The following is an 18,926-nucleotide window of genomic DNA, read 5'->3' on the forward strand; positions in this document are numbered from 1 at the left end:
TCTAATACCCTTCATTAATTATTGACCAAAATAGTTATTCCTACTTCCACACTAGTTCATTACATACGGGGGAAATCGCAGGGGAGATAGCACGGCAACAATAATAAGCCGTAAACTAAAACTCTTTCCCATTACTGCTTCATTTCTCTCCCTTCCCTTCCCAGATAAGGATATGGGTAAGAACACACTAAGGCATGAGAAATAAAGGAGTAATTAACAATTGAAGACCCTGTGCAGAGAAAGAAAAACCTGACTAAAAACCTTCCCTCAGAGTGGAAGCAGCATGCATTTTGACGTGGATAGCTCCGTTATTACGGACAGTAAAATTCAATTTATATTTCAGTATCGGCAAGGCTTAAGGGTTGGGAACAACAAATGAGAACGAAGGTTTCTGCCAGGAGTGAATTATTTTTTACTCTTTTTTTTTTTTGAAAGAGGGGTTTATTACCGCCATCTTGACAGATCATTAACTATATTTGTATGAACGGAAGCGAGGAAATAAATTGTCTGTCGCCCCTTCATCCTCACAGCAAAGCCAGAGTAAAACAAATTAGCTATTTACTTCTCACACGCACTATATTTGCTATAATTAAATGCCACCTGTTATTCCTAATGCATGATCTCAAAGTAGCGATGGAGATATGGCATATAATAGTTATCCCTTCAGTCTTAGTGGGACCCATGCAAGCAGGCTCTGCACCCACCATTGGTTGCGTAAATTAAGAGGAAATTTGGAATTCATAGGTACGTCTAGCGACAGTGGACGGACACTTTTGCTGAAAGCAATTAGTCTGCCATTTGATAATGATGTGATTAAAACCTGTAAATGACTTCAGCTTCAGCCTCTTGCAGTTCAATTATGGTATGCACATGATGGATTGATGTGGAAGATATTTATAGTGCACAGTGGAGGACACAGAGAGAGAGATGGCCAATTGGCCTGAAAACTCATTGATGGAAGTTCAGATTTAGGCCTGAGAATTGAAAACAAAAGAAAACACACAATTATTTATCCTATTATTATTATTATTATTATTATTATTATTATTATTATTATGATGTCCCGAATACAGTGGTACCTCAGGTTACAGATGCTTCAAGTTACAGACTCCGCTAACTCAGAAATAGTACCTCAGGTTAAGAACTTTACCTCAGGATGAGAACAGAAATTACGCGGCGCCGACGCAGCTGCAGCGGGAGGCCCCATTAGCTAAAGTGGTACCTCAGGTTAAGAACAGTTTCAGGTTAAGAACGGACCTCCAGAATGAATTAAGTTCTTAACCCGAGGTACCACTGTATGTGATGAAAGCCATGTTTAGATTAGTCTAAAGAAGGATTGGGCAGATTGGGGGGCCGGGACGTGCATTGAATGTGCTCTAAATGCATGGTGTATGTTCAGCCCAAGTTTCTAGGCCATATGATTGTGAAGGTAAGCATGAAAATGGGGGGGGGGCGACGTTTAGTGAAATCTCAGAAGCCAGATGGGAGGATCCGCTGCCAAGCTCACTGCTTCTCCCCAGAACTAACAGGAGGAGGAGATATGCCAAGTAAGAAAATGTACACTACAGTGGTACAGTGGCTCCCCTTGCTTCACAGAGATAGCTGCCTATTCACAGCCTTTGCCCCATCTGTTAAAGTAGCAAGTAATTAAGGGTAGGACATTATCTATGGGTTAGGAAAGCAGGCACTGGAAGGTTTAGCGCTTAAGCTAATTCTATAAATCCATGGCAAAACCAGGGATGGAATTACAAAACCCGACCACTCTTGAGTGTCTTGCTGACATATCCGAGCGAACACCCACCTCGATCCATCTGCAAGCCTATTTTTCTGTGGAGGGGGGGGGAAATGGAAACATACGCCTTTCCTAGAGGACATATGGATAGTTAGTTGAAATTTAATGAACTGAGGCTTCTGTATTAGTCAGTATGAGCAGCGCACTGGTCAATAGGCAATCTGATTAAGGAGATTAGGGATCAGGAAGAAAGTGCACTTATTTTCCACACATTTATTTTCTCAGCCAGGCTTTTCACCATGAGTAATAGGGTGCGCTCCCTTCAGAACTGTGGACACCACTAAAGTGCTTTGGCTAAGAAAATTTCGCCCATCCGTTATGCGGACGGGCAAAATAATTTAGCCATGATATGTGCTTGTACAGAAACACAACAAAGAATTAATCTCCTGTGCGTTTGCTGACTGCTCAAGCTGCAGGCCCCAGGTCGTAAACACATCTCAGTCTCATCTTTCTTTCGGCAGGATTTACAGAGTTTTCTGTGCACTTAAGCCAGCGAGCTGTGCCCTGGCTGCTTCTTATTTTTAATGAACTATAACCATTAATTCTGAAGAGGGCATCCTTTCCCATGTGTAGGTATATAATATATCTGGAGTTCCTCCAGAGTCCTAACCACTTGACATCTCCACACATACAACTGTGGTGGTTCAAAGAGCAAGAAAATCATGCTTTCAGCACTAGAACTGAATGAAACTGATAGCTAGTAGGAAAAATACCGTATATGCAGACAATCACTTGCCTATTCAAGCCCCTTTCAATAAGTGAAGAGTGGAGTATCTCCAGGCTCCTTGGGGCCAATGTGGTCCTCCATGTCTCCCTATGCAGCCCTCAAAACTCTCTCTAAGCCAGTGTTTCCCAAAATTGGGTCTCCAGGTATCTGGGGACTACAGTTCCCATCAGTGCTTTTTTTCTCTGGGGGTACGCAGGGATACACATACCCCCTAAACATTTTGCGCATCTAAGTTTGACCTCATTGAGGGGCAGGATTTCAATATGAGTAGGAAAATGAGAGTACCCCTAAATATTTTTTTAAGGGAAAAAAGCACTGGGTCCCATCATCCCTGACCAGTGGTCTTGCTAGCTAGGAATGATAGAAGTTGTAGTCCAAAAACAGCTGGAGACCCAAGTTTTGGAAATCCTGCCCTAAGCCACAACCCCTCTGCAGGTCATATCCCCTCACTGGTCCTGCTTTACAAGCTACTGGAATGCTTTTGCCTGGCAGGAATGTGTCACTGGTCTCTGGTCGCCCAGGGGCGTACCCAGGATCAAAACTGGGGGGGGGCATGGTCGTTCAGGTTCAAAAACAAAAACAGCTTCAAAAAACAGAAAAACTTCCCCCCCAAACGGCTGAAAAACTCAGTTTCCCAGGATCCTCAGTCCTTGCAAAGGAACTACTCACCATGCAAGGGAACTCAGTTTGCCAAGCTCCCTTGCAACGATGAATCCCGGCAACAATGAATTCGCCCCCTGACACTGCCCAAGTCTCAGCCTACATTCCCATTTGACCAAGCAGGGTGCAGGCTAGGATCCGGTCTCTGATAGGCACGCCAGCTCTTTGTCGGCATGAGGGAGGGGGAAACAGCCAGCGCAACACACACACACACACACACACACTGACCAACTGCCTCGGCAAGAGCGGAAGAGCTCAATTGTTATTGAGATTTTGGGAGGGGGAGAAAGACCAGTCTTGGGCTTTTTTTTCCTTTTAGGCTGCCAATAACCATTTAATATTTTTTTTGCTTCTGGGGGGGGCAGCTGCCCCCCTGCCCTCCCCCCGTGTACACCCATTGTCATGCCTCTTTCTTGCTTGAATGGAGGACGAAGAAATATGTCATAGTGGGGTGTGCACATGCAGAATCATCTGGCTTTGGTGTGGCTGGGATGTAGCTTACTGTGCATCCCTTACTTTTGCCTCTGGCTCTGCTCATCCTTACCCCTGGTCTTGCCCACCACTGGCTCCCCATGAGGAGGCACCGGGCGTACCCACAGAAGGTTCCACGGAAGGAAATGCCGTTCTCTTGCTGAAAAAGTTTCTGCACCCTTGCTAGAAAACTTGTGCAAAATAGTTGTTTAGGTTTCCATTGGCATACCTCTCTCTGTTAGACCTCAAGATCAACGTTGTCATGGTGAACGGAGAATTTGATCGGGAGCAGATCTTGCCCTTGCGTCAAATGCATACCCTCCAACATTTCTCCTCTGAAATTTGTTGTTGTTCAGTCGTTCAGTCGTGTCCGACTCTTCGTGACCCCATGGACCAGAGCATACCAGGCATGCCTATCTTTCACTGCCTCCCGCAGTTTGGCCAATAGGATGTCCTATTCCATAATAATAATTTTACAATTTATACCCCACCCATCTGACTGTATATAAAAACATAATAAAACATTTTTTAAAAAAACTTCCCTATACAGAGCTGCCTTCAGATAGCTTGGGGGTCAGATAACTCCAACATTTATCCAATGTAAATACTGTAGAGAGGTCCTAGGGGAAAGCGGGACATTCCGGGATCGAATCAGAAACCAGAACAGCTTCTGTCAATCTGGGATTGTCCCTGGAAAATAGGGGCGCTTGGGGTGTGTGCAAATGTTTACAACCTAATTATGAAATTGCCGCACAGACCCACATGTTATAGCATCAATCTGACCTTTCCAGCCAGTGAAATTAAGCTGATTTTGTCCTGTTGATTTCAATGACTTTGTTGGTGGAACTGAAAGAATCCACCAAAAATTTGCAGATTGCTGTCTACAGTAGCAGCTGTACACAATACCAATGGATGGATGATATGGTGACATTTACAAAACATGGGGAGGGCCGCAGCTCAGAGCATCTGCTTTGCATGCAGAAAGTCACAGGTGTGATTTCCATCACCTTCGGGAAGGGCTAGAAGAGACCCCTGCCTGAAACCCTGGAGAGCTCTTGCCAGTCAAATACAGCATAGATAATACTGACCTAGATCAGAGAGCTTCCTATGTTCTGACAAACATCACCAACGCTTAGCAATGCAGACGAATGGGTTCAAAGAGTATTGCTCATCTAGTTTGTCTCCATGTGTGTTAAGCAGCTCAGGCACTTGAAATAAAAGGGAACTAAGAAATAAAACTTGCTTGGAATTCCAAATACAAATGAGAAACCAATCTAGACCCTATTCTAAATGAACTGTAAAAAAAACCCTACTACTGCAAATTCCAAGATGGAAATATAAAACCCCAAGTAGTACAATATTATTGGCATGTTAGGTTTCAGAAGAATGTTTGCTGCTTCAGAAGACTCATGCAAAGTGTTCAGCGAAATACAAAATAAAATGAGCCACATAATCAAATATTCCCTTCAGCAAGAGACATATGGTTTAAAAATATGCCACTGAAAGAGGAATCCAAAGACTCATTTGCAGTAGTGCTCAAAGTCTTAGTATGTGATCGAAATTCACTGGTGTATGGATTTTGAACGTGCAATTCTATACGTAGTGCCAAACAAGCAACATGCAAATTGAAAACATGCCACGATGAATGCAAATCTGGTGCCTGAGAATAATAGAAAGTATGTAAGAGGATACTTTAAAACACAGCAAACAACTGAGGCAGATACAGAAAATGGTCTGTAGCTGATGCAATGTAGTTCAAACACCATTAAAATCAAGAGGATTTTTTTTGCTATAGGCATCTATGAAATGCAGACTGGATCCTTTATGTAAATCTTGTGATCCCCAAATTGTAGTTGTTATAACCTGAAAAAATATGATATTTTTTCAAGTGTTTAAGGTTGCAAAATACCTTGTTTTTACTTTTTCATGTCTTGCGCAAATGGATAAGACAGTATGAAATAGATTTCACAACAGCAGGCAAGATTATCAGTCTACATTTCTACCATTGTCCCCCCCCCAGCATGCATTTGATAATCATCTGGATTTGTACTCCTTCTTTGGAGCACTGACAGTTTCTGACCTGCTCATGACACTTGTGAGCAGATGTGAAAACTTTCGTCCATGCCAAAGAAGATGAACACCGGGTGCAATGGCTGAACACCAATAAATCTCCCACTATCAGATGGGATTCATCTAGGATACTGTCAGCATTACAGTGTGGATGAGTCTAAACCACTGAGCCTCTTGGACTTGCTGACCAGAAGGTCGGTGGTTCGAATCCACATGACAGGGTGAGCTCCCGTTGTTCTGTCCCAGCTCCTGCCAACCTAGCAGTTCAAAAGTATACCAATGCAAATGGATAAATAGGTACCACTGTGGCGGGAAGGTAAACAGCGTTTCTGTGCGCTCTGGTTTCCGTCACAGTGTTCCATTGCGCCAGAAGCAGCTTAGTCATGCTGACCACATGACCCGGAAAAGCTATCTGTGAACAAACACCGGCTCCCTTGGCCTGAAAGCGAGATGAGCGCCACACCCCATAGTTGCCTTTGACTGGACTTAACTGTCCAGGGGTCCTTTACATATACCTTCTTCTTTTTTACCTTGTAAAAGCCATCCGTAACATTTTTAAAAAAGCGATATACATTATCTCTCCAGGATGCATTCGTCTTTAAAGAAGATAAAAATGTATTTCATTTCCTGTTGTAAATTTTGCATTTTATTGCTCAATGGTGTTTTAAAGGCAAGCATTCATAAAAGGAAATGAAGGACTTGTCTGCAACAGAAACTGCAGATTATGCAACGGAGAACAAGGTGTGCAGACAAAGACATCATCAGACAGGCCCTCGAGCATGGACTACCCTTCGAAGTCCTATAGGAAGGAACAACATACCAATGGAAGCAGGCAAATACTGTAGTGACTGCTGTAATTTAGAGACACCCCCTTCAGACCTCCAAGTGTCCCTATTTTCCAGGGATTTACAGAAGCAGTCCCGGTTTCGGTTTTGATCCCAGAATGTCCCACTTTTCCTTAGGACATCCCTATTTTCATTGGAGAAATGTTGGGAGTTATGCAACCCCTGAGCCAAGGAGTAAAGTAACTATACAACCTTTAGAAGCCATTATTATTATTATTATTATTATTATTATTATTATTATTATTATTATTATTAAATAGGGTGTCCCTATTTTCATCGGAGAAATGTTGGAGGGTATGTTCCTTACAAGCAACTTAGCGGTGGGAGAAAGGATTCCTGGATGGTGGAGAAAACTCAATGTGGTATTGATGTGAGCAAGCCCTCAATGCAATAACTTGATTTGCAGATCATGGTAAATCAAAGTACATCCATAACTACTGGGACCATGTGGATGCTATGGCTGCCAAAGAGGAAACCAGCCCTACTTTTCTCCTTGGCTACAGATTATGGTAAAGGAGGAAGAGCTTAACCTCAATCCTATGTTCAGGTGACACACTAAGACAGGTGTGGGGACCCTATGGACCTCTAGATGTTGGTGAACCTCGGGCCCCACCAGCCCTGGTTATTGGCCGTGCTTGCTGAGGCTGTTGGGAGTTGCAGTTTAGCAATATCTGGAAGGCCCGAGGATCCCCTAAGCCAGTGATGGCCAAACTTGGCCCTCCAGCTGTTTTGGGACTACAATTCCCATCATCCCTGACCACTGGTCCTTTTAGCTAGGGATGATGGGAGTTGTAGTCCCAAAACAGCTGGAGGGCCGAGTTTGGCCATCGCTGCCCTAAGCCATACTTTAGCTTAGCTGCTGTGATGAGCTAAAAGGACCAGAGACAAGCAAAGCGGCTGCAATTTCTTCTGGGGAGCCAGCATGCCTATGCTAAGCCATGATTTGGCTTTCCGTTATGTGTGAACACAGCCGTTACAAGGTGTTATGAGTAGAGGCCAAACAGACTTTTGAAGCAGCAGTAGGGGCAGCTAGGACTTGAGGAGCTGCGGCAACCTTCAGATGTCGGGCAATATTGCAGAAAACCAGAGAAAACTCCTACCAAGATGCTAACTTTTATCTGGTGGTTTCTCCCAGGAGTGGGAGGAGGGGGAAAAAACCTGACGAAATGAAATCCTTCCATCTTGCTGCATGTGGTGGGAGAGGAAGTGTTGGAGGTTTACAAGAATTTCCAGAGGAAGTCGTGGCACACAGCCTTCAAAGAACCCGATAATGAAATAAAAGATACAATGTTCACAAAACTACAGAGGGAAATTGCTGTCCGCCCACTTCATTTTTAGAGGGCTACATGAATGCCAATGCATGAGTGATAAATCAAGGAAAGCCTCAGTATCTAGTCATTATTATTTTTTCCCCCAAAATTTTTTTGGATAGTCACACAGGATGCTGCCTGCATAGAACTTGTGTTGCACCAGGAGTAAGGATGTAGCTGTGCTGCTTACAGCTAGGGTATAACACTATTATTCCTTCCATCTCTGCCATGTTTCACAATTGCAAGCAATGTAATTGAGAGGTGTGTGGGGGGGTGGGTCAACCTTCAGTTTTCTCTGTAATTAAATGAATATTTGCCATTTGAGTGCTTGGCCTGTGTGTGTTTGGGGGGGGGGTAATATTCTCAAAACAGGACCACCCTTAACAAATGGCAACCATTGCATAATAATTTTTTTCAAACAAGCAAAAAAGCAACCCGAAAGTCCCCCCCCCAAATGTCCAACTCAAAAGAACTGCAACACAGAGCTATAACACAGGGTTACCCCAATCATTCTTTGAATGCATTTCAGGAGCAGAAGGAACCATTCTTGATTCCCTCATCTGACTCCCTTGGCCGAAACCTTTTATTTAGTCATTCCTGCCTCAAATGGAGATATTTTTGGCTACACTCCTACACTTACCCCCCCCCCCCGTTTAATGTGCCAGGCTTAATTCTCTCCTGTATCCCCACCTACCACGTGTATTTATGATTATAATTAGGTTGTCTCAGTAGGATGAGTAACACAAGCGTAATTAGGTTGCTTGGCTCCAAGGTGTGTTTCTTTAAATTAAATCAGGAAGTGGATAAGGGAAGCATAGGTGTAGGGCTAGAGCTGTTATGTGTTGTGCGCAAGCGGATGAGTAACGAGGCAGTATTATGCACTGTGAATTGACAGCTCTGCATTCCATTTCTGGAATGTATGGCAAATAAAGAGATGAGGTGTTAACCTTCCCACACAGTAATGAAGTAGGCGGCTGGGCCCAGCCTGCAAGAGTTGAAAGGGACAACTCAGCCACCAAAGGAAGCTCATCCTTGCCGTGTTTTGTTGGAGGTATGGGAAGCCTGTGGCATTCCATGTGATGCTGGATTCCACCTCTCCTCAGCCCTGGTCAGGATGGCCAAGGGTCAGAGATGATAGGAATTGGAATGCACCAGAATCTGAAGAATCACAGGCCTTCATTCCTGCTTCGCCACAATTGGGACAAGAGAGAGAAAAGGAATCCCAGCCAAATCCAGTGAAACATTTTTGTCTTTTGCCAACATATACAGAACTATTTGTGACTCTTGTACACAGCACAGTTAAACTGACTTACTCACTTTTGAGTAATAATTGAATGTTGCTCTCCTACACTTAAGCAAAGAGCCCACACAGCCTGTGCTGTTGTTATCAGTTTCTCTTTGGCTCAAGGAACCAAGAGTGGGCAAAATTCAAATGAGGCTTTGTACGCACCATACATTTAAAGTACATTCAAAACACATTGCTTCCCCCCAAAAAAAGATTCCTGAGAACTGTAGCTAACTCTCCACAGAGATACAATCCCCACCACCCTTAACAAGCTACAGTTCCCAGGATTCTTTGGAGCAAATAATGTACTTTCAATGTATGGTGTGTACGCCCCCTGGAGTGCTTTTTGTTTTCAGACTTTCTAACTTCAGAGAATCCTTTCCGTTTGTCACTTCAGCCAAGCAAAACCCAGCAATGGTGCAAAGGGCTCTGCAAGGAGTGCTTCAGGATTCCTGCCAGTAGCAAAGTAGAGAGGAGGTCAGTGCTGTGCAAAGACATCGGACGGAGTGATTGCCACAATGCCTGCACTGGTGCACCCCTGCCAGTTGAGCCAGGATGGAGGATTTATCCAGCACAACTTTGGCCGAATTGGGATGAGGGAACTTTAAGCAGCATAGCCCTGGCTGAGCCCAGCCAGCTGAGCCAGAGATCTGTGGATTCCAAACCCTGTTCATTCTTGTAAGGATTTGGGTTTGGACTGCAGCCTAAGCTATTAGAGGCTCAAAAATGTCGATTCCCCCCCCCCTTTCGGTTTCTGGTTTTCTACCCCTGTCCCTTGTCCCAGCACTACTTCTGTTGACCCATGGCTCAATGGCCCTCAACATTCTGTAGTCAACTGAACTTGTTAACCATCAAGACCTGATTATGTACACTTAAGCCTGTCAAAGGCCCATGAGGTGAAAACAACGAAGTAGACCGCACCACACCTCTGCTGTATGCAACCAGCGTGGTTTACCTGTGTCGGTTTCAAAACAGAGGTGAGTGGGCGAAAAGGATGTGCTTTTGTTTGCTCCCACTCTTGCAATAGCTCGCAGGAAGCACATGATGTAAGGGATAAAAGCTTCCTAGGGAGGAAAAAGGAGACAGGTTGGCTATCTAATCAGGCCATACTTGTACTGTTGGTCACCACACTGCTCTCTATTGCAGTATTGGTTGCCACTGCCAGCACAATTGTATCTTATCAATGGTGCCCATTCTCGTGTATTAAAAAAGACACATTGATGGGCAAAGCACGATTCACGAAATTACGTTGATTTTGATCATTCTAGGGCACAGATATACTAATAAATGCAACCAAGCGTATTTCCTGTTCAGAGATTTGTGCTTTACTTTTGTAACAGCTTTTTAAAAAAAGGTCATCTGCCAAGAAGTGGGTTCTTAACATACACCTTTCTGTGTCCACCAAGCTTATTCTCCAACTGCAACAAATGTTGATGGCTCTGGCTGCTCCTTATCGCCAGCTGGATCAGTGACATCAGTACTTGGCAAAGGTGAGGATGACAAGAATAAAGTTTCTCCCATCTTTACAACAGTAGGTAATAAGAATTCAACATGCCTCAGGCCTAAACATAATAGGAAAGTCTTAAAACAGAATGAATCATTGATTGATTGATTTTTGAAATTCGTGGTTTGTGTGTGCCTAACTGGGAGCTCTTGCCATGCGCCGTGTCCCACATTAGGAATTTGAAATCAGGCTTCAGCAGGCACGGGTGAATCTGTCAATTTCAGTTTGTTCCTTCTTTTTCAAATCTGCAGTCCAGTCCTTCACATTTCCACATCAGTTTGTTACTTTAAAAAAAAAAGTTCCCGTGAAAATTCACCAGCATTTTAGTGCAATTTTTTTTGCAGCCGATTCCCCCCTAAAAGAATGCATTTTTGTATGTTGTTTTCACCAATATATGCTTTTTTATGCACCCTAGTATATGCATTTTTTGAACACATAAATATTTTCCTGGAAAGCTGCATTGCAAAATTTTGAGAAGTGCAAATTTCAGACAATGACATGTTTCGGTTCTGCTTTTCTTTTCTTTTTTTTTTTTTTGCTATACAGCTTAGGTTGGTCCACCTTCAAATGTGAACTAAACCCAAATTCTGCTCCATTCATAGTCTTCAGAGACCAGTCTGCCTCCGTTCTGCTGCTGACAGAGTGATAGCCTTATGTGAAAGGCAGCCTCAATGACTCAATGACACAGGGCTAGGGTTGCCATATTTGAAGGGCAAAAAAAGAGGACACATTTGCCAACTTCTACTTTTAACTATGACGACTCTAATTTTACATACCCATGAAAAAGAAGACATATGGCAACCCTAAATAGCACGAAAGAGAAAAGCAGGTGGCATGCCTCATTATCATTATTATTTGGTGCCATATCAAGGAAGGAGGCTGTGCTGGCAGTGCCATCACAATACTCAGAGGGAGAGCTGCAAGGGACAGAAGATGTACAAAAGAATGCTAGGACTCCAGGGGCTGCTCCATCCATATATAGAAGTAACTTCTAAAACCTTGGAAAGTAATAATTATCGGGTTTTTCCCCAAACTGGCAGAGATTGCAGTGAGGATGACAGAATCTGTAATTATGTGTGCTATCTGCAGTTCAAATCTATATTAGAAACAAGACTCTAGGTGAGAAAACAACAACTAAGAGATCCAGGCCAGAAATGCATGCTAGGGAGAAACAGCAAGGAGTTTATATGCCTCTGTTCTACTATTTTAGAGGGGATGCAGAATCCAAAATACAGGCATAATTTAGAACTTGTATTTGACTTTCTTTTACTTTTACACACACAAAATATCTATATATCGATAGATTGTGTGTGTGTGTGTGTGTGTGTGTGTATGTGTGTAGGTTGCAGTCCAAACCTTGACTGAGATACCACTGCAGCTGCTCCCTGCTGCTTTTGCCAACAAAGAGAGATTTTTTTTCTGTTCCCTTTCTGAGGGGAAAGAGATATTACTGCTCCAGCTAAGAGCTGGCACAGCAATCACACCTGATGCTGTTGCATACACCTGGAACTTTCTGCATGCAAAGCAAGTGCTCTCACACTGAGCTATGGCATACCCTCTAACATTTATCTGATGAAAATAGGAATGTCCTGTCCTATTATTATTATTATTATTATTATTATTATTATTATTATTATTCCCTGCCCATCTTTGGCTGGGTTGCCCCAGCCACTTTGGGTGGTTTCCAACATATATAAAAACACAATAAAACATTAAAAAACCTTCCCTACACAGGGCTGCCTTCAGACACTGTATCTTCTAAAGGTTATATAGCATGGGTAAGTAAACTAAGACCCGGGGGCTGGATCCGGCCCAATCGCCTTTAAATCTGGCTAGCGGACAGTCCGGGAATCAGGGTGTTTTGACATGAGTAGAATGTGTGCTTTTATTTAAAATGCATCTCTGGGTTATTTGTGGGGCATAGGAATTCGTTCATTGCCCCCCCCCCAAAAAAAATATAGTCCGGCCCCCCACAAGGTCTGAGGGACAGTGGAATGGCCCCCAGCTGAAAAGGTTGCTAACTCCTGATATAGTTACTTCTTTCCTTGGCTTGGGGGTCACCAACATTTCTCCAATGAAAATAGGGACTTCCTGGTATCAAATCAGAAACCAGGATGGTTTCTGTAAATCTGGGACTGTCCCTGGAAAATAGGATCACTTGGAGGGTTTGCTATGGCGCCTTCCTCCTTTGAATTGTTGTGATACAGTAGTTTGCTTGAGGACCAAGTTTGCTTGAGGTCAACTAAGAAAAAAGGAGTTGTACACAACAGACAATAACAACATGTAGATCTGAGCCTTAAGAGACTTCATTACGGTGCATAGGCTACAACTAATTAAGTTGAGTTTTAAACAAGTCATCTGTAGCTTTGGTTCTCCGATACTGTCTGGCTATCTGATATTGAAACTCTCCCATCACCTGAAGACCAGCGCTGCTCAGGTATTAAATAATGAAGAGTGGTTTAGGCACAATAATAACTAGCTAACAGTGGATTAGACATCACAACACTGAACTAGTATGACATGCCTACACATTTAAAAGTGGAGCAGTCCAACAGGTCTGGGTGTCTCCCAAGACTCTTTGTTGTTCTCAGGTTAATTGTTTGTGGCATTGTAGGCATCTAGTAATAAAACCAAAAAAAATGGGTGTAGTTCATTCAGGCAGTAATTGATTGTGTTGTATCTCCTATAATCTGTATTATCTATTATCTCCAGACCTAGAAATGTATGTCAACTGCTGCCACCTTCCCCACTCCCTTTTTATATTCAGGAAGTAGTTAAAAGAAAAAAATCAAAAAGGAAAAAAAATTAGACCTATGGGATGTGTGGGTGACAAATAACAAGAAGAGGTAATTACTGTGCAACTGAGCTAAGTATAGAGCATTGTGAGTAGCATTTGTTGTGCATTTCCTGTTATAATCTGGAAATGAGAAGATGGAGCATATGATAACTTTGGATGAATAAGGTTTTGCTTTCACGCTACTGAAGAAAATTGGACTAAACCTATTAGCCAGCTATTAGCAACATCAGCCATCTACTGAAGTCATAGTCTTCAGAAAAGATTGCAGGGAGAAGGACTGTGTGTTTGACAAGTCCTGTGCAATAGATATTGCACTTCAGGCTCGTGGGATCTACCAGTACTTTGTTTTTGACTAGAATCTCAAAGTCCACCAACTGGAGCCAAGGGCACAACAATGATGTGAGGAGGGTGGTGTCAGTTTCAAATTGGTTAATTAGGAGATAGAGTTAATCACTGTGCACACGCGCGCACACACACACACACACACACACACTACATCTGCATCACTACAGTTTGGGGTCTCGAACACAGAACTTCCAGACTGGCTAATACAACTGCACAAACAACCCAGTCAAAGGCAACCAATGAATACCCCAGGTGAGGAACACCTGAGAGACAAGCACTTGGTACATGCAGTGCTACTTTTCTATAAAAAGAGGTGCTGGAACTCACTGTGAATGCCTCCCTTGTTCTCTTATACAGTGGTACCTTGGTTCTCAAACTTAATCCGTTCCGGAAGTCTGTTCCAAAACCAAAGTGTTCCAAAACCAAGGTGCGCATTCCCATAGAAAGTAATGCAAAACGGATTAATCTGTTCCAGACTTTTAAAAACAACCCCTTAAAAAGCAATTTAACATGAATTTTACTATCTAACGAGACCATCGATCCATAAAATGAAAGCAATAATCAATGTAATGTGCTATAAAATAAATAAGACAATATTGTAGATGATAAAAATTAAAAAAAAAAAAAATTCCTTACCTGCACTGATGATAGTCATTGTTTGGATGGGGGGGGGGCTTTTTATCCATTTCCGCAGTCAGACAATCAATCAGTAGCTGAACTGGTTTCCACACAGTCACAAAAACAAATTAACCGAAAAAGCGTCAAAAACAAAAACACAAAATAGATAGCAAAAACAAAAGCGCCGAACTTAATCTGTTCCAGAAGTCCGTTTGACTTCTGAAATGTTCGAAAAAAGGCGGAGCTTCTGCTTGGTGCAGGCGCCGCAGAAGCAATAGCCGACAACCATATTGGATGCTCGGCTTCCGAAAAACGTTTGAAAACCGGAATACTTACTTCTGGGTTTTCGGCGTTTGGGAACCAAGGTGTTTGAGTACCAAGGTGTTTGAGAACCAAAGTACCACTGTAATGGCATTGGCACCCACCTGAGAGGTGCCGGAACTGTGTTCCAGTGAGTTCTGGCTGAAAAAAGTCCTGAGTACATGACTAACCATTAGCAAAAGTTTATATTTTACATGGGCAAACAGGAATGGCATCACAAATTGCTATTAAGAGATTGATTAGAGAATGCTTCTCTAGAAACATCCTGCTAGCATGTGAAATGTCCATTTATGTATTTGCAGGTGCTGTTGGTTCCATTTACAGGGATGGGGAAGGGAAGGGCAGGACAGTGGCGAAGTCGGGGCTGTGTGGTCACAGGGGCAACACCAATCCTGCACTCTGGCTGGTGCGCTTGGGGCTTGGACAGCCCCAACCTTGCTGTCACCCTGCTCCTCCCAGTCCTCCCAGTGGCAGTGCCCCTGTTGGGAAGGTGTGACCCCACACAGGCTGCTCCTGCATTTGTATGATGCCCAAGTGCCAAAATTACACTTGTTTGTTGCAACAGCTTCCCAGCCACGGCCATTTTTCAGTCCTAGCGGTCTTCTGGCGCAGGACGCATGCAAATTGCTCTGCCTGGCTGTTTACTCCAACTCCTGTGCTCTGGGGGGAGGGAAAGCAGACTGGGGAGGGGGGCTGCTCTATTTCTTTATCAGCACAAGCTGTTGCCTTCCAAACGTCAGCCCCCGCCCTTTGTTCTGTAGCTGCGTATATTTGCCTCCCATCAACACCTGTCTCCTTTTCAAATCAATTCTAAGTCAATCAATAACCTAAACAGATAAGCCATGTGTCTTCTTGGCTTAACATGCACGCATTCAATACAACTTAGTTAAATAATCAAATGATGAGTCATCGGCTCTTTTGCCGAACGTCTGGAACTCTTGCCACTGTCCAATCTGTTCCACTCCCGAAGACTTTATTTTTCATGTCGACAATAGAGCCCTGTCCCTAGAAACGCTGCTATCGGTGCATTCGGGCACAGATTAATTTTCAACCTGATTGCTGGTGACACACATGCATGCTCTGTAGCACAGACCATCTGACAGCTCACACTCTCGATTAGGCCAGTTTAGACCACATATTTGTGTTGGTTGAGCACACACCAACACTGGCCTTTGTAAGTTCGGCACAACTTCTGGACACAGCCTCTACACATACATTTTATGTGTTCAGCCACAATTTGGGGGGCAGGAGAGTCTGAAGCTCAGGAGCAGAGCACCTGCTGCCCAGGCAGAACTTTCTAGACAGAAAGTTCTGTCTTCCTATTAACAAATCTGTCTGGAAAAAGAGAAATACACATGCACCAAGGTAAAATTGCTTGTTAAGCTAATACTTAGAATACATAGATCATACAGAAAATTCGGATGCTCCCAGGTGAGACCTGGGAGGGCTCACCCTTTTTCTTTCTGGGACAAAAGTTGAGATATACCTGTGAGAGAAAGCTGCCATCTTCTATCTTCTTTCTTCTTTCTTTCTTTCTTTCTTTCTTTCTTTCTTTTCCTTTTCTTGTTTTTTTTCTTATTTTTGTGCTTAGATAAGTTTGTTTTTTATTGTGTTGTGAAAAGTCCTAATACAACTTTATTTTTTTTTTTAAGAAAGATCATGTAGGAGGGTCAAAATATTTTCCACACATTATCTCATCTGACAACCCTATTAGGTCGCCGAGCCAATATTACTATTTAATATAGTGAGGGTGGGGTATGAGAAAAGACTAGATTGCCAAGGCCAACTAGGGAGCTCTAGGGTGAGGCAAAATTTGAACCAAAGAGTTCCTATTGCGTAAGTCAGACTCATGGTCATTTTTCTACACTAGCTCTCTAGTGATGCATCGTATCTGGCCTTCATCATTGGCTGGGGCTGATGGGAAGCTGTAGCCCAAAATTTCTGGAGAGCATCAGGTTGAGGATGAACGGGTTAAACCCTTCAGCACTTTACTCAAGCTGCACAAGCCCACTTGCACTGTGTGGCAAGACTACTTGTCCTGTTTTGTATTTATGCAAAGCAACCTAGTCAAAAAGGCAAGAAAGTAACAAACAGATAAAAGTATTTTACTATGCAGTATATATTATATATGCAGAGGCAAATGTTGAAGACCTGTTACTGCTCCAATCCTATTGCAATCTAAAAAAAAGCAACTGGCTGAAGACATCTTACTATCTTTAAAAGTATACAAAAAGGTGCGGGTTTTTTGAATAAACTAAAATACATAATTACTGTTTTCTGGTACAGAATTCTCTGTGTCTATCAATTGCAGGACTGTTGGTTTATTGGTTTAAAAGCATTTATATTCCATTTAATATTTCTCTAAGTGGCGCTACCTGGGGTGCCCAATCCTATTAGGGTTGCTACTCCCCCCGCCAGGACTCCTGCGCTTTTAGTAAGCAGCAATTCAACAGATGAAGCTTTTTCTCCCAAAGAGAAGTGAGAGCAGCTTCCCCTGCCAAATTTCTGTTCACCTTGCAAACTATTAGGAACCCTTCCATAAAACAACAGACCTGCGATTTGTTGCTTATCTTTATTGGCATCTCAATGGCATAGAAATGTTCTACTTCATTTACACAATTTATTTTTTATTTCCTGAGGTAAACCAGCGATTGTGCCTTGTGTCCTTTGGGAAACGGGGGGAGGGGGCCGCTGGAGTGATCTTTGCACCACGACGCCAGATATGCTTAAGATGGCCCTGCCTTTGTGGGTCCTGCAGGAAGCATGGTTGAATAGAGTCTATTTAATAAGGTTCCCAACCTCTGCCCCCTTAAGTGAAGCTTGATCTGCAGATTTGAGAAAAAGGGCAGGGAACCTGCCAGCTCCTGTAATATTTGACTAGCTAGGGCTGGTAGGAATTGGACTCCAACAACATGGGGAGGGCCACATGTCCCCCACTCCCTGGGCAGGCTGATCCGTAACTGTTGGGTTCTGTTGAACTGTAGGCATGTATTATTAACAGCTTAATTTGTTCACATCTCCCTTAACTGCAGTGTAACAATACCCCTTTTATTCTTTGCTGCAATTTTCTTGGAAGTAGCGCTTCAGATTTGCATATATGAGAGATAATTAAAGGTTCTGAAGCATCTTCTGCTATTTTAGGTACATCTCCCTTGTTCCTGTATTTTCATCTGATGTGCCCTGGCAGCTGCACTATCAATCTGATATTGGAATGAGAGCACCCTCTAATTCACTGGTCGATTATCAGGATGCGAGGATATAGAGCTGCCGATCCTTATCCTTGTCTGGTCATGTTGGTTTTGATAGTTTATCAGATCAATCACTTAGCAAATCTATCAGCCAGGGTTTCTGCTTCAACATTCTATGTACTGGGGAGACAGGAATTGGGAAATGGAGTTTGATAGTTTAATACCAGTTTTGATGACTGTGTGTCAACACACTTTCAGCCAAAAGTAAGACTTGAAACTCAGACATATGAACCCCAGGAAAGCAAGGATTGGTTGAAAGTGACAAATGTAAATACTGTTGGATTTGGTGACCAAAGAAACAAAGAAGACAGCTACCAGCTATTAGTGAGCTACATAGATGAGTTACATAGATGCAGCATTTGAGGCCTACCACCAGGAATAGCAAAAAATTGAATGCTCCTTGTTTAATTACCATGACCCTCACATCCACGTGTGCCTGTATTTAATTCACTGACAGAGCATTCCTTCAAAACTCTTGATTTAGTAAGCATGAAAAAACTTGATTGCAAGGTGAACATTATTCCACCTTTTGCCAAAGCAGATAGAATTTCTAAATCTGAACTACAGGAGTTTAAGATGAACACCATGAGTGAATCATTAATGGAGTTGAAATATAGCAGTTTCCAACAAATGATGTCAGCATTGCTAAGAATGCCAACATGAATGAACACTCGCCATTTGCTGGAGTGGGGAGCAAGGAAGAGGTAAAGATAGGAACCAAAAAACAGGAAAAGCTCTCCCGTACCTTTCATAGACGTGCAGAGTAAGAATCACTGTGATTTGTAAAGCTTTGGGAAATGTACAACAAGGGAGGATTTTGAGAGAAAATATCCATATGTCCCTGTGCCGTGACAAATTGCAATTAGAAGAGATGGACTTCCAATACGCTGGTCTAAAAAACAAACCTGTCAGGATCCCAATACACAAATAGCA

General features: G+C 42.9%; 1 pseudogene; it reads left to right on the plus strand.

Annotated features, from left to right (window-relative positions):
- The first annotated feature begins 1,417 nt into the window (after positions 1-1,417).
- On the plus strand, positions 1,418-18,760 carry LOC117045390 (annotated as a pseudogene).
- The last annotated feature ends 166 nt before the right edge of the window (positions 18,761-18,926 follow it).

The sequence above is a fragment of the Lacerta agilis genome, chromosome 4, assembly GCF_009819535.1.
Source record: "Lacerta agilis isolate rLacAgi1 chromosome 4, rLacAgi1.pri, whole genome shotgun sequence".
In the NCBI taxonomy this organism is placed as follows: Eukaryota; Metazoa; Chordata; class Lepidosauria; order Squamata; family Lacertidae; genus Lacerta; species Lacerta agilis.